At 45.5% G+C, this 14,449-nt stretch overlaps 1 protein-coding gene across 1 annotated transcript in view; it reads right to left on the minus strand.

Annotated features, from left to right (window-relative positions):
* RFTN1 (raftlin, lipid raft linker 1) overlaps positions 1 to 14,449 on the minus strand; it is a 220,424-nt gene that overhangs the window by 13,180 nt on the left and 192,795 nt on the right. The gene's annotated exons all lie outside the window — the stretch shown is intronic.

Here is a 14,449-nt window from a genome sequence, read left to right on the forward strand (position 1 = left end):
CCTCCTGTGAGTTTCACTGAAGAAGCCTAGGGATCCAGAGTCTGTTCTGGGGAGTTAAATTACATTTGACAAAAGATCGAGTCATCTGCATCCAGTCACAGCGGCACCACACACACACACATACACACACACCCCATGCGTGTGCACACATGCAGGGAGCCTCACCTGTGTTATGTGTCTTGCCATAAAGGAGTGAATGAAAGCTGTTTCATTTCAAATCAGGGAAGGAGGGTGGGGAGGGACTGACCCTTGCCTTTCAATTGGAAAACCCAGTCTTGCTCCTATGGGGAGGGAATGCAGCTGGGAGGCTGCTGCCGGGGCCTCATACTGCTTTCTGGAGAGGCTGGCCTAACTTCTGACTCTTGCCCTCACTCTGCTCTGCGTAGACTCTGCACCCCCATCTCTGCTAAGTCAGAGGTCAGGGCGGGCTTCCTGGGGCTCAGGGACTGGGCGGAGATGGAAGGCAGGACTGTGGAAGAGGCACTCCACAGGGGACTCCCACACATACAAGTTACAGACCAGATCTTGCTGGGCCTGGAACATCGGTTTGAGGGGGGGCGGTGCTCAGCTGGGGAGCAGCACTGCTCAGAGGAGACCATCCATGGGGAGAGGCTGTCCTGCTGGAGGCCTTTTGAGGACAGAACCAGGGGCCAGAAGAGAGATGAGGGAACAACCAGCCCTGCCTCTTCCAATGCCTTGTAAAGCTTCTATCACTAGGCACCCGTCCCAGCATGGCTACTGGGCAACCAGCATACCAAGCGAGCCTCAACCATATGAAATAAGTCTGGGCCTATGTCAGTGGTTCGGTCCCCGGCCAGTGGCATCAACTGGGAATTTGTTAAAAATGAAGAGTCTTTGGACACCATCCAGACCTACACAATCAGGAACTCTGGAGGTAGTGCCCAGAAACCTGCTTTTTTCTCCACTCCCTCCCTCCCTTTCCTTCCTTCTTTCCTTCTTTCTATTAGGGTGGAAGTTCCCAGGCTAGGGATTGAATCAGAGCTGCAGCTGCAGGCCTACATCACAGCCACAGCACCACCAGATCTGATCTGCATCTGCAACCTACAGCACAGCTCGCAGCAATGCAGGATCCTTAACTGACTGGGCGAGGGCAGGGATCAAACCTGCATCCTCATAGGTAACCAGCTGGGTTTGTTTCTGCTGAGCCATAATGGAAATTCCTTTTTTTTTTTCAATTTTACTTTTTAAAAACTAATTATTTAATTTTTTGCCACACCACGGCATCTGGGGGTACCAGGGATCAGAGCTGAGCTGCAGCTGTGACCTATGCCACAGCTTCAGCAATGCCAGATCCTGGACCCACTGTGCTGGGGAAAAACCCACATCCCAGCACTCCCAAGATGCTGCCTATCACGTTGCGCCACAGTGGGAACTCCAGCTTTTTTCTTTAATTGTAGTTGATTTACAATATTATATTAATTTCATGTGTACAACATTCAATATTTTTATAGGTTATACTCCATATAAAGTTATTATAAAATATTGGCTACATTCTCTGTGCTGTACATTATGTCTCTGTATCTTATTTATTTTATAACTAGTAATGTGTACCTCTTAATCCCATACCCCTATCTTGCCCATACTCCCACCCCCTCTCCCCACTGGTAACCATTAGTTTATTCTCTGTGAATCTGTTTCTGTTTTGTTATATTCATTCATTTGTTTTTTTAAAGATTCTACATATAAGTGAAAACACACAGCATTTGTCTTTCTCTGACTTACTTCATTTGGTATCATAATCTCTAGGCCCATCTATGTTGCTGCAAATGGCATTACTTTGTTCTTTTTATGGCTGACCAATATTCTATTGTATATATGTGCCACATCTTCTTAATCCATTCATCTCCTGCTGTACATTTGGGTTGCTTCCATGTCTTAGCTATTGCAAATAGTGCTGCTATGAACACTGGGGTGCATGTATCTTTTATAATTAGTGTTTTTTCTCTTTTTTTGCTTTTTAGAGCCACATGTGGAAGTTCCTGAGCTAGGGGTTGAATCAGAACTGCAGCTACCAGCCTACACCATAGCCACAACACCACAGGATCTGAGCTGCATCTGCAACCCACACCACAGTTCATGGCAACCACTGATCCTTAACCCACTGAGTGAGCCAGGGATCAAACCTGCATTCTCATGGATACTAGTCCAGTTCCTAACCTGCTGAAGCACAATGGGAACTCTAAGTGTTTTTATTTCCTTCAGATATATACCTGGGAATGGAAGTGCTGGATGATGTGGTAGTTCTTTTTTTTTTAAAAGAGTGCTTCCAATAGTTGAGATGCAGTTAAGTCTAAGAAGCACTGCCTAAGTAATCAATTAGGTTTCCTCTGATGACAGAAAAGAGTCTGCAATTTTGTAGTTAGAATCTATCAGCTGTTACCTCAGATCTAACCCTTCCTTTCATTCTCCATGAGAGGAGAAAAAGCCGAGTTACAAATATTGGTGCAGCAGAAAGCAGTGGAGGGGGGAAGAGGAGAAGTGGGGGAGAGGAGAAGGGGGGGAAGGAGGAGGAGGAAAGGAAGGAGCTTAGCAGGGGGAGCAGGAGGGGCAGGAGGAGAGCTGGGTACAAGTACAACCAACTGATAGGAGAGGGACAGGAGGGGACACTATTCTGGCCCCATCCCTGAAGCCCCGACTCAGGGCAGAGATAGTGGTGGATGACCCAGGGACCCCATTTCTGCCGGCACCCTGGGCACACGGGAACCCCCTTTTAGACCGGCACCACCCGGTATCCTTCTCGCTGAGCAGGGTTCTCACCACCTGCCGTGGCTGCTTTATCCCGAGGACCCGTGCCCCCATCCCCACATTCCTGATTGAAAGAGAGGGAGAAAACGTTAAATCCACACTCCAGCTCTGCGAGGTTATGATTACTTAGGCCTATCAAGAATAACCTTCCCACTTTATCAAGCACTGTGACAAACCCGCCACAATCAGACAGTAGCCATGGCAACCAGGACAAGCACGGTGCGCTCACAAAGCCCTGAGTGGCAGGATGGAGTCCTTTTATTGGTGCCTGTGCTCCGGCCGGGTTCTCTCCTCGGGCACCCGGCGAGCAGGACAATGGATACCCCGGCGGCAGCCTGACCCGCCTGCCCAGATGGGCCTCGCAGGGCTGCTTCTGCTGGGCTCTATTTTATTTCGCTTATTCACCATCTTAAAGAGAAAGACGACAGGATTTCTCCCCAAAGGTATTTCCACCCCCCTCATCGTAGGGGATGTCAGCCAGAGGGTATGGAATCAAAACGACCAAAAGGAAAAGAGAAAATACAACCAAACATGACCCTGCTTGAGAGAGGGTTCAATCACCTGGCTATCACAGGATGGATTGAAAAGCAAAACACAAATGGTAGGGGGTGAGATGTTTCACTCTGCCAGACTCTCCCACTCCAACTACTTGGGCTGGTCTTGATTTAATTAACAGTAAATGAGATTTTCCACAAGCACCTATCAAAGCCAGTGTGCACAGTATCAATACAGTCAGAAGATGACATTTCCAAAATATGACATGAGCCCCATGCAGTAGGTGGAAAGAGGCTTTCAAGTCCATTAGCTAAGAAAGGTGGTTGGAAACGCACCGGCTGGAAGGCCCTCTTTGATCTGCTTTCCTGTGACACTACAGTGAGGAGAGAAAAAGCACAAACAGCACTCCAAAGCCAGCCTGCTCATCAAATGAAAAGACATTTCTTTCTGGGAACAGGAGCAGAAATTTTAATTAACTCTCCACTCTCCTGTGTGGCTATGTAATCTCCGATCACACCTGGAGTGTTAAAAAAAAGAGAGAGAGAGAGAGAGAATGGCCTGTGGTTCTTTGACTTGTATAAAAGGGATTCATTTGTATTTATGGCTCTTTTTCTCTTTTGTTCCCTACAATTTCTCCGGTGGTCGCAAATCCACTAAGAAACAGGCGTCCAAGACAACCTTCCTTTACCCTTCCAAAACAGGACAACACAAAGTAGAGTTTACTAAGACATGCGTTGGTTTTTTGATCCTTTTTAAGATCCTCTATGCAGGGAGTATTAGGAGGTAACTCACTGGCCCAGTGAGAAAGTTCGTATCCTGTATGTCAGTTTGCTCATTTTCTTCTCGTTTATGGAAGAATCTGGGAGAAAGGCAGTTTAAAAAACAAGACTTTGCTCTTTATTCATGACTGTAAATGAGAGGAATTTGATTTCCATGTCTGAAAAGTGTGCAGGACCTCTGGGCTGGTCTCTACTCCTGAAACAGTGCCTGGAGACAGGATATCTCTGCTCCCAAAAGCCACCAGCTGGGGCCTTCCCTTCGATTTCCCGAGAGAGCACCTGAAGCAAGAGCCCTGCAAGAGTCTTTTGTAAAATTGCCACCAATCCACTAACGCCTAACACTTATTGGCAGGGCATGTTTATTACTATTTCCTTACTTATCAATGTTAGGTATCTTTTGATTTCCCAGCATGGGAAATGAAAGCATAGCACTCCCTTACACATTTAATTTCCCTTTCCTGGTGCCCCAAATGGTTACCACATAATTTTAATTAAATCAAGAGTCTGTGTTTATGTTATTACAACTTTGCAAATATTGTTTGTGGTTGGGTCAAGTAATGCCCGATGACCACACCTTTGTTTTAAAATGTAACCCTTTATTTTTCCTGGAGTTAACTGTGGCTTCATTTCCCACCCCCCATCTCTCTGGTTGTCCATGAACCCATCACTAATGCATTCCACATATTCCAACATCTCTATTTTATACCTATCAATAAATATCCCATACGCCTAAGTACATTAGTTCTATTTTTTTTCCCACTTAGAGACACCATTTCTGGAGCTTCTGTACCTGTGCTCCAACCTGGTGTGGATGTGTCCCAAGCCTAAGTTCTCCCTCCACTGCTGTCTAGGGCTGGTGTTTTTTCTTTCTTGGTTCCTTTCTCATTTTGCTGGAGCACTTCCCCTAGTGGCTCCCTAGGAAACAATGCCCTAGAAGTCATTTGTAACTTGAACTCCTAAAAAGTCTTTTTTGTCTTCCCCCTTAACTAATAGTTTGGGTGCAGAAGTCTAGGCTGAAATTTATTTTTTCTCTAACATTTTTAGAGTATTGCTCCACTAGCTTCTAGATGTCAGTGTCTCTATTGCTATGTCTATTTGGATTACTAACACTTAGATTGTAACTGTTGTGTTGCTTTGGAAGATTTTAGGATATTTTTCTCCATGAAGTTCCAGAATTTCACAATATGCCTCCATGGTTTTTTTTTTAATATAAACTTTATTTCATCACATTATAAGGGTGAAAGAACTTTTTTTGTTTGTGTGGGTTTTTTTTTGTGTGTGTGTCCTTTTAGGGTCACATCTTTGGCAGTTTTTTGTTTGTTTGTTTGTTTCTTTTCAACTCAAAGGGCTGTACACCTAATGGCTTCACCTCAAAGGATTCTTATCCTTTGGCTCTGAAAAGTGTCCCTTTTTTTTTCTTTGATAATTTTTCTTTCCTCAATTTCTGTTTTCCTTTTTTCTGGACTTTCTATTGGTTGCAATGCAGCATTGATATTTTAATTTTATTGCCTTTCCTTCTGTTTTTTTATTATTTTATCTTCTGAAAGATATCCTTTATTTTATTTTCCAGACTTTTCCTTATGTTTTAAGATGCTCTGTTGCCCTATTTTCAGACCCCAAAGTGCTTTCTTATCTTTTGACTATTTCTTTTTTTTTTAAAATAGCATCTTGTTTTTGTTTCATGGATACATATGTTCTGACTCTTTAAGTGGTTTCGTCTGATCCCTGCAGGATCTCCACAGTCACTGGATTACATGAGGCAGAGGTGAGAGTCAGGGATCTTACCACATTGTGTGAGGACTTCAAACCAACGCCCTGGTTTTCAGCTCTGAGTTCACATGCCACCATCCTGGAGTGATTTATGCTTTGAAGACAGGAGCTTTCCTTGGTCCCTTCTAGATCCAGGTGCAGCTTCCTCCACTTTGCTAAAGCAATCAGTCTTCCCCATGCACCTGCCATCTTCTAAATATTAGTTGGAATCACTCATCTTCCACTTTGTTTTCTTTCAATCTTGTTTTTGTGGGTATCTATCTATCTATCTATCATTCTTTTAGTATCAGTTCACTGGGATTTTTCTTTTATTTTGGCCATGCCCAGAGCATGTGGAAGTTTCCAGGGCCAGGGATCAAACCAAACCCATGCCATAATCCTTAACCTACTGAGTCATCAGGGAGCTCCTGGGATGTTTCAGAAGAGAGAAGCAATAGATGCCTGTGTCCAAGCCCCCACATTTAATACAATTTTATTATTTTAATTTGTAAAGGGTTTATTGGAAACCATTTCTAAACAGTTTAGAATCCAGGAGCCATAATGTTAAAATAATAATCTGGTGACATAAAACCCCTCTGCATGGCAGAAGACAAGGTAAGCAAAGTCAAAAGACAAGTGACATGATGGGAAAATATTTGTAGTTTGAATTATAGTCAAAAAAGAATTCCCAAAAAGTGTTAAGAAAAAAAATTCAGTAATCCCCATTTTAAAGATGGGATGAGGACAGGAAGAGAGTCACAGAAATAGAAACTTCTAAGGGCCATAAAGCACAGGACAATACGCCAAATCTCACAGTAAGAGAAGTGCAGATCCAAACTACCCTGAGATACTATAGTTTCGCCTCCAATACTGGACAAACACCAGAGTTCGACAACTACTTAGTTGACAAGGCTGTGGGGAGGCAAGAATTCTCATACACGGCTGGCAGGAGGGCAGATTCAACCTTAGGCAGAACAACTGGACAGCAACTCTCAAAATTACAAATACATTTATAACTCTTTGACACAACAATCTAACTCCTTGGATGTGATCTGATATACAAAAAATGACAAGTTCACAAAGTTACTCACTGGAGAACTGTTTGCAATACCCTGAACACCACCTGTATCCATTGACGTTGGGCTTGTTAAATGAATTGCGTTGTATCCATCCAATGGCTGGGGAGGGTGTGGGGCGGGGTAATGGCTGTTTATGTGTTGAACCAAGGGATACAGGACAAGGACCAGACAAGAGGGAATGATTCCATCTCAGACATGGAACCATCCTCAGGGAATGGTTTGAGGACCCTGTAGAAAAGGGTAGGATGGAGTTCCTGTTGTGGGTTAGCAGGTTAAGAACCTAATATAGTGTCCATGAGGATGTGGGTTCGATCCCTGGCCTTGCTCAGTGGGTTAAGAATGTGGCGCTGCCATGAGCTGCAGGGTAGCTCACAGATGCAGCTCAGATCCATGTGCCTGTGCTGTAGGCTGGCATGCAGCTCCCATTCAACCCCTGGCAAGGAGTTATAGCTCTGATCTGACCCCTAGCCTGGGAACTTCCATATGCCACAGGTACTGCCCTAAAAAGAAAAAAGGGGTGGAGGGGAAGGTAGGAGAGAGCTAGATAAAACGGGGCCCACAGTAGAAAGACTAATGCCCCCTCACTCCTGCAAATAAGTCCACATCCTAATCCCTGGGGCCTGGGAAGCTGTTACCTCCTACAGTAAAAGGGATTTGGCAGATTGATGAAGCTAAAGATCTTGCCATGAGGAGACTGATCAGGAGGGCTCAGCATAAAATCAAAAGGGTCCTTAGAAGAGAGGCAGGAGGGGGTCAGAGTCAGGGAAGGAGACCTGAGGATGGGAGCAGAGGGCAGAGTGATTGACCACGCGCAGGTTTGGCCTCTAGAAACTGAAAGCAAGGAGCAGATTCTCCCAGACATACTGCACCTCGGCCAACACCGTGACTATAATCCCATTTTGGAATTCAAGCTGGTATTCAGAACTGTTAGAACACATCTGTGTTGTCTTTAGCTGCTAGGTTTGTAGTAATTTGTTACAGCAGTGATAGGATGCTAATACACAGTCTAAAGTCAGGGAAAGGTCAGGATTAAAACAAAGACTTAGAGGCGTTGGCCAGCTCAAGGCAGGTGACAACTCAAGGAGTGGTGTGCCTGGCTCAGGACAGGGTCTCCTGGGGCAGGGGGAGCAGATGATGATAAAAAGCACTGAGCTGAGAGGAACTGGCCCTAGGGCAGCTCAGGGGAGGAAACACGTTTAAAGAGAAAGATCTGCGGCATCTAGTGTCTTGAGAGGGAACCTGAAAAACCTTCTCTGGATGGACGGTGAGGACACTTCAGCAGGGAAGCCGTGAATGGCAAGAGGGCAAGCAGTGGTGAGCGTGCAAACACATTCGTGGGAAATCTGGGCTTCGTTGTGGTGACTTTTCCTGGGTTCTTAGGAGACCCTGGCCATGATGGCACAAGAAGAGAGGAGTTCATGCGCTCAGGTGATGGGATAGTAGATCCCTAAGGTGGGGCAGGGGGGGGAACACCAAGCTGGGGAGAAGGAGTGTCCCATCTCTATTTATCAAATGGAAAGTTGACGCGGTAACACTGGGGTGCGTGGTCTCACAGAAAACTCTGCGAGTCCCTCAGTCCCCCAAGGGCCAGACTATAGTCAGTACCTCTATTCACTCACGAATCTCACTTTCAGTCAACCTGGCTCTGTGCTGGGCACCTGGCAAACACGGGTAAGCCTCTCCTGCTGCAGGAAGCCCTGGTCTAGGAGGGTGGGGGGAGCAAACAGATGGTTCCCCCCCCAGGACGGAAGCCACGATGATGTGTGCTGGAGGGAAGGACGGAGGAAAGAATGACATGCCCCTCGTTCTCTCTGGGGCAAAGGCAAATCCCGCTGAAACCAGCGGCAGCCGTGGCGGCCCTGCCTTCCTGGCCCCCATCTTCCCCGGGCCTCCTGCAGGACCACAGGCTCTGCCAGGCGAGGGAGGGGCAACGCCGCTGAGGCCGGCTGGAGATGTTGTTTTCCTCTTTGTTTTACACACAATGCCCCAGAAAAACATTTTGCTGATATGTAATTAGGCCAACATAATAGAGTCTAAGGAAGCCGTCCATCTCATTTTAGACAACTTGAGCTTTCATAACGTTCAAAGAGAATACGTTAAAAAAAAAAAAAGGCTTAGTGCTCAGATGCAGAAAAGGGGGCAGATGAAAATACATGCAGTGTGTGGAAAGCTTCCTTTCCAGGACTCTTTACCCGCCCCTCTTCTGGTGAATTCACATCTTAGCCTGATTTTCTCTACCACGCAAGAAAGGCAACAAACTCTGTCGCCCTTTGAGAGCCCAATAATAATAATGACTATTATCTGAGATCCATCATTTACAAAAAATGGCCTCAATGATTATCTCCTGCACCCAGGCCTCTTTACAGGATAACTCTGCAGCCCCTCCCATGAAGAGGCAGGACCCATTTCTCCACCCCCTGAATCCGGGCTGGGCTTGTGACTTGCTCTGACCAACAGATTCTGGTAGATGTGACATCACAGTTGTTCTCAGCCTAGGCCTCCAGTGACCTTGCTGCTTGCACCTGCTCTCAGAAACCACACCTACTGTGTGAGCACAAGTCCAGGCTGGCCCGTTGGATGGTAAGAGTCATGTAGCCTAATCAACTGGTAGAACTGAGAGACGCCATCTTCGACCAGTGAGCCACCAGGAGACCTGCCAGGGACACAGAGGCCCTGCTGAGATTAGAGATGCTTAGGCCAGATCAGCAGAATCACCCTGGCTGACTCATTCACTCACTACAATAAGGGGTGACTATTTAAAATTTTTTTCCTCTTTTTAGGGCTGCACCTGTGGCATATGGAAGTTCCAGGGCTGGGGTTGAATTGGAGCTGCAGCTGTAGGCCGACACCACAGCCACACCACCACCAGATCCAAGGCTTGTCTGTGACCTACACCACAGCCCATGGCTATGCTGGGGTCCTTAACCCACTGAGCAAGGCCAGGGATCAAACCCAGATGGATACCAGTTAGGTTCGTAACTCACTTAGCCACAACAGGAACTCCGAGGGGTGGTTATTTTAATTTACAAAGCTTTGGGGTGCCTTATTCCATAGCAGAAGCCAACTAATATGTTTTGATTGTTCTAGGAAGAGCCAAATGCCCAGGCAAATCTCTAGGAGGAAAATCAGAACAAAAGTCACCTCATCTGATTTGAGAGAAATGGAATGTAACAGTTCCTATTGCATGGCGTTCAAGGTTGCTCATTTCTCCCCAAGCTCAAAGCTGGCACATCCAGCCCTCATCTCATCCAGGCCAGACACAGTGTGACCTGGCACAACACCTTGCAGTCTCATTTATGACAAGCTACCGTGAGGCCTAGCCTTGCCACCAGTGTACCCTGGGAGGGAGAGATAAAACCCCCGCAGGGGAAGAGCTTGGTCGCTCAAGATGCTTCTTCTCCCCAAGTACCACACATGCCAAGCTGGCAAGGAAACCAAACCTGCACTGCAAGATAACACTCTCCTGGATTCCAGGTTGGGAGGGTGATGTGGTCCTGGGATGTGGGGCTTGGGGAGAGGGGTTAGGGGCTGTGGGCCAAGAGAGACAGGAAGTGCACGCACGCATCAGGGCTGGATGGAAGGGAGAACCATGCCAGGTGTATGACAACAAAGGGCTCCCAGATTTATACTGGAGGTAATGATTCACGTTTCAAGGTGAAAGGGGCACAGCTGGAGCAGACTCTGACCATGGACAGGAGCAGACGCTGCTACAGTTTTGAATGCAAACAGTTAAGCAACTAGAAACCGTTACATCCTGTGGCTGCTCTGCAGGACCACATACCGAGACAGCACGAGGCATGCATCCTCCAGAAGCTGACATTTCACACACACACTGGTGGCACCAGGGGTGAGCACGTCCTCTCCGGCAGAGTTGGAAACAGCTTTGTTTGATAACAATTAAACAAGAAACATTTTCTCATCCAGGGGCTTGCCAAGTCCCTCCTACTTGCTTTGAGGATGGAGAGGAAACTCAACTTTCTGGAAGTAAATGGCATTTGTCACCCTATTACTCTCTTTAGATGAGATGAGGTGAATGAGGGAATTCCCCACCAGCCCCCGTTTTCTTTTCTTTTCTTTTTTTTTTTTTTCTTTTCAGGGCTGCATCTGCAGCATATGGAAGCTCCCAGGCTAGGGGTCTAATCAGAGCTTAGATGCCAGCCTACTCCACAACCACAGTGATGCCAGATCTGAGCCACATCTATGACTTACTCCACAGCTTGTGGCAACACCAGATCCTTAACCCACTGAATGAGGCCAGGGATTGAACCCGCATCCTCACAGTAACTATGTTGGATTTTTAACCCTCTGAGCCACAATGGGAACTCCCCAGGAATCCTATTTTTAAACCTCCTTTCTTATTTTTTCACTTTATCTACCACCTAGAAAAGAGAGGATTTGAAAAGAGCTTTCCCAGTGTATATAATTAAAAGGGATTTATTTTGGAGTGGGAGATGGGGAAGTTTGTCAGCAAAAATTTAAAACTACATCAAAGTTATCAACTTTAACTACAGGTGACTCCAGACTGCTTACCAATCATAAAATGCTAACCCAGGAGAGGTCCTTGAAGAATGGCTGGTTCCAAATCCTAGCAGAGGAGGAAATGGATGTTAAGGGTTATTCCACTGTCGCAGGGCAGGCCAGCAGCAAAACTGCAAAGTACAGTCACTCTTAAAAGAAAGTAAGACTTCTGACAGTGGGGAACACTCAACATGTTTTGCCTCCCTGACTTTCTCTACCTGGTAAGTTCAAGGGACCACATTCCCACTTCAGCATTCAGCCAATATTCTTTCCAGTCAATATCCTCTTGGTGGTGACCCAATTGTCAGCCTCTCGTTGCTATGGTTACCAGAATTCTACCTCAACCCTCTCCCTGGACTCAGATGATGTTGCACGAAACCCCAGCATGTGCTCTGAGGACCCAGCTCCTAGGAAAGGGGCTTCTACTAGAGCTCCCGAGGTGCTGGGGAACCACCACTTGCCTTCAGGACAACTGGGCTGCCAGTTCCCCCATCCCCAGAGTCCTTTTCTTGTCTCTGGCTCCCTGCTCTCTATAGCCTGGAGATATGTGCACCACAGCCTGGAACAGATGCACTGCTGGGCTTCCATTAGCATCTGGGTTGTGACTCACCAAAGAAGAGGGCTGATGGAGAGACAACCAAAGTCAAGACAATGAGGAGTTCCCGTCATGGTGCAGCGGAAATGCATCCAACTAGGAACCATGAGGTTGAGGGTTTGATCCCTGACCTCACTCAGTGGGTTAAGGATCCGCTGTTGCCATGAGCTGTGGTGTAGACTGCAGACACGGCTCAGATCTGGCATTGCTGTGGCTGTGGCATAGGCTGGAAGCTACAGCTCTGATTAGACCCTTAGCCTGGGAACCTCCATATGCTGCTGGTCGGCCCTAAAAAGACAAAGGAAAAAAAAAAAAGCATTGAAAATGGTCTCAGAGAGACTGGCCAACTCTGTGTGGAGGCCAGAAGAAAACCCTATGACTCCCTGTCCCCTGCTCTAGTGCTTCATCATATTGATCACTACTTAGCACTGACCTGCTTATCTGTTTAGTACCATCTCCTTTACTGGAATGCATCCTCCACAAAGGCAAGGAGTTTATCTTATTCCCAATGAATCCGAAGCAATGAGGGAAATGTCTGGCATGAAAACAGGTGAGTGAATGAATGAAGACATCTTTTCTAGCATTTCTGGGGTAGGTTCTGCCCCCACTGTCTTATATTCTCAAACTCTTATCAAAACTGTCGGACATCACATCCAACGCTAACGAGAAATGAGTCTGCCATTAAAAATGAGAGTTAGTCTGCCAGGATGCTCTGATACCATCCTTCTGACCTTTCTGGACATGGAAGTCAGAAATACATTCATGTATGAAATTTTTTTTATGGCCACGCACAAAGCACATGGAAGTTCCTTGGCCCAAGACTGAATCCGAGCAGCTGTGACCCATGGCCTCAGCTGCAGCAATGCTGGATCCTTTAACCCATTGTGCTGGCCAGGGAATAAACCTGCACCTCCACAGCCACCCCAGCCACTGTGATCAGATTCTTAATCCACTGCACTACAGCAAGAACTCCTCATGTATGAAAATTAAATGCAGGGTCATGTTGGTCACCAACCACTAAGGCCATTGGTTGCTTTAGCAAAAATCGGTAAATTATTAATTGGTTATTAATTATTATTTGGTCACACACAAACGCCTTCTTTCCCTGCATCTGTGCCACTGCACTGTGCTACAGATGCTTCTACCAAGTGGTAGTACGTAATTCTCCACCTCTGGAACTGGAACTTAGTTTTGTGACTTCTTTTGGATATGAATAGATATTAATGAATCAATAGGGTATTTATAATATTTCAATAGGTTACTAACAAATGTGTTACAAACCAAAGCATGACATGAGCTAGCACACTGGGGCTCTTGTGGCTCCTATGACTGCCCTCCTGAGAAGAAGTCTGCGCTAGCATACTAGATGTTAAGACACACAAGGCCCTGTGGCCCCAGCCAACAGCCAGTCAACTGTTAGACACACGAGTGAGGTCACCCTTCAACCTCTGGCCATCACTTGATGCAAAAGAGAGCCCAAGAGAGGTCAGCTAAGCTGCTCCAGAGCAGAAGAACTACTCAGCTGACCCAAAGAATCATCAGCTCAATAAACGGTTATTTGAAGCTGTGAAGTTTGTAATAGTTTGTTATACAGCAAGCACGAACTGATACAGACTGTAAAACAACACATTTATCATTTAATAGACACAGGACTACCTGCTTCTTTCAAAGTGATTTTGTCTTCATATGGGAAGGTAACTCTACACAATCTTGCGGCCTAAGTTTTATCTTTATGATGATACTCACTCCTCACATCCTTGTCCCAAGTCCTCTTCTGAAAAGCATTTTTAAGGGGAAATCAAAAGTAAAATTTGTTTCCATGGGATAAAAAGTAGCTAGCTTGAAAATGTATGGACCTTTAAGCCAAAATGTGATATGAAACACAATGATAAAGCTAAAGAAGAATCATGATTTATAAGAGCAAAAGATAGAAACCATCTAAAATCCAATAGAAAATAAAGTAGATTGTTCATATACCAACATATTCTACGGCATTTAAAATGATGAAATAGAAAGAGAATGAAAAATATAATCCCATTTTTAAAATATACGTAAATGTAGAGAATATATATTAGAAGAATACACCCCAAGATATTATATCACTCCCTCATGTATACTGTAGCACAATTCACAGTAGCCAAAATACAGAAGCAACCTGAGTCCACCAACAGATGGATTGATAAAGAAGATGTGGTACACATATGCAATGGAATATTACTCAGCCATAAAAAAGAACAAAATAATGCCATTTGCAGCAACATGGATGGATCTATAGATTATCCTACTAAGTGAAACAAGTCAGACAGAGAAAGACAAATATATGATATTGCTTATATGTGGAATCTAAAAAAAGATACAAATAACTTGTTTACAAAACAGAAAGAGACCCACAGACTTAGAAAACAAACTTACGGTCACCAAAGGGGAAAGGAGGAAGGATAAATTAAGATTTTAGTATCAACAGATAC

The sequence above is a fragment of the Phacochoerus africanus genome, chromosome 1 (assembly GCF_016906955.1).
Source record: "Phacochoerus africanus isolate WHEZ1 chromosome 1, ROS_Pafr_v1, whole genome shotgun sequence".
NCBI classification, from domain to species: domain Eukaryota; kingdom Metazoa; phylum Chordata; class Mammalia; order Artiodactyla; family Suidae; genus Phacochoerus; species Phacochoerus africanus.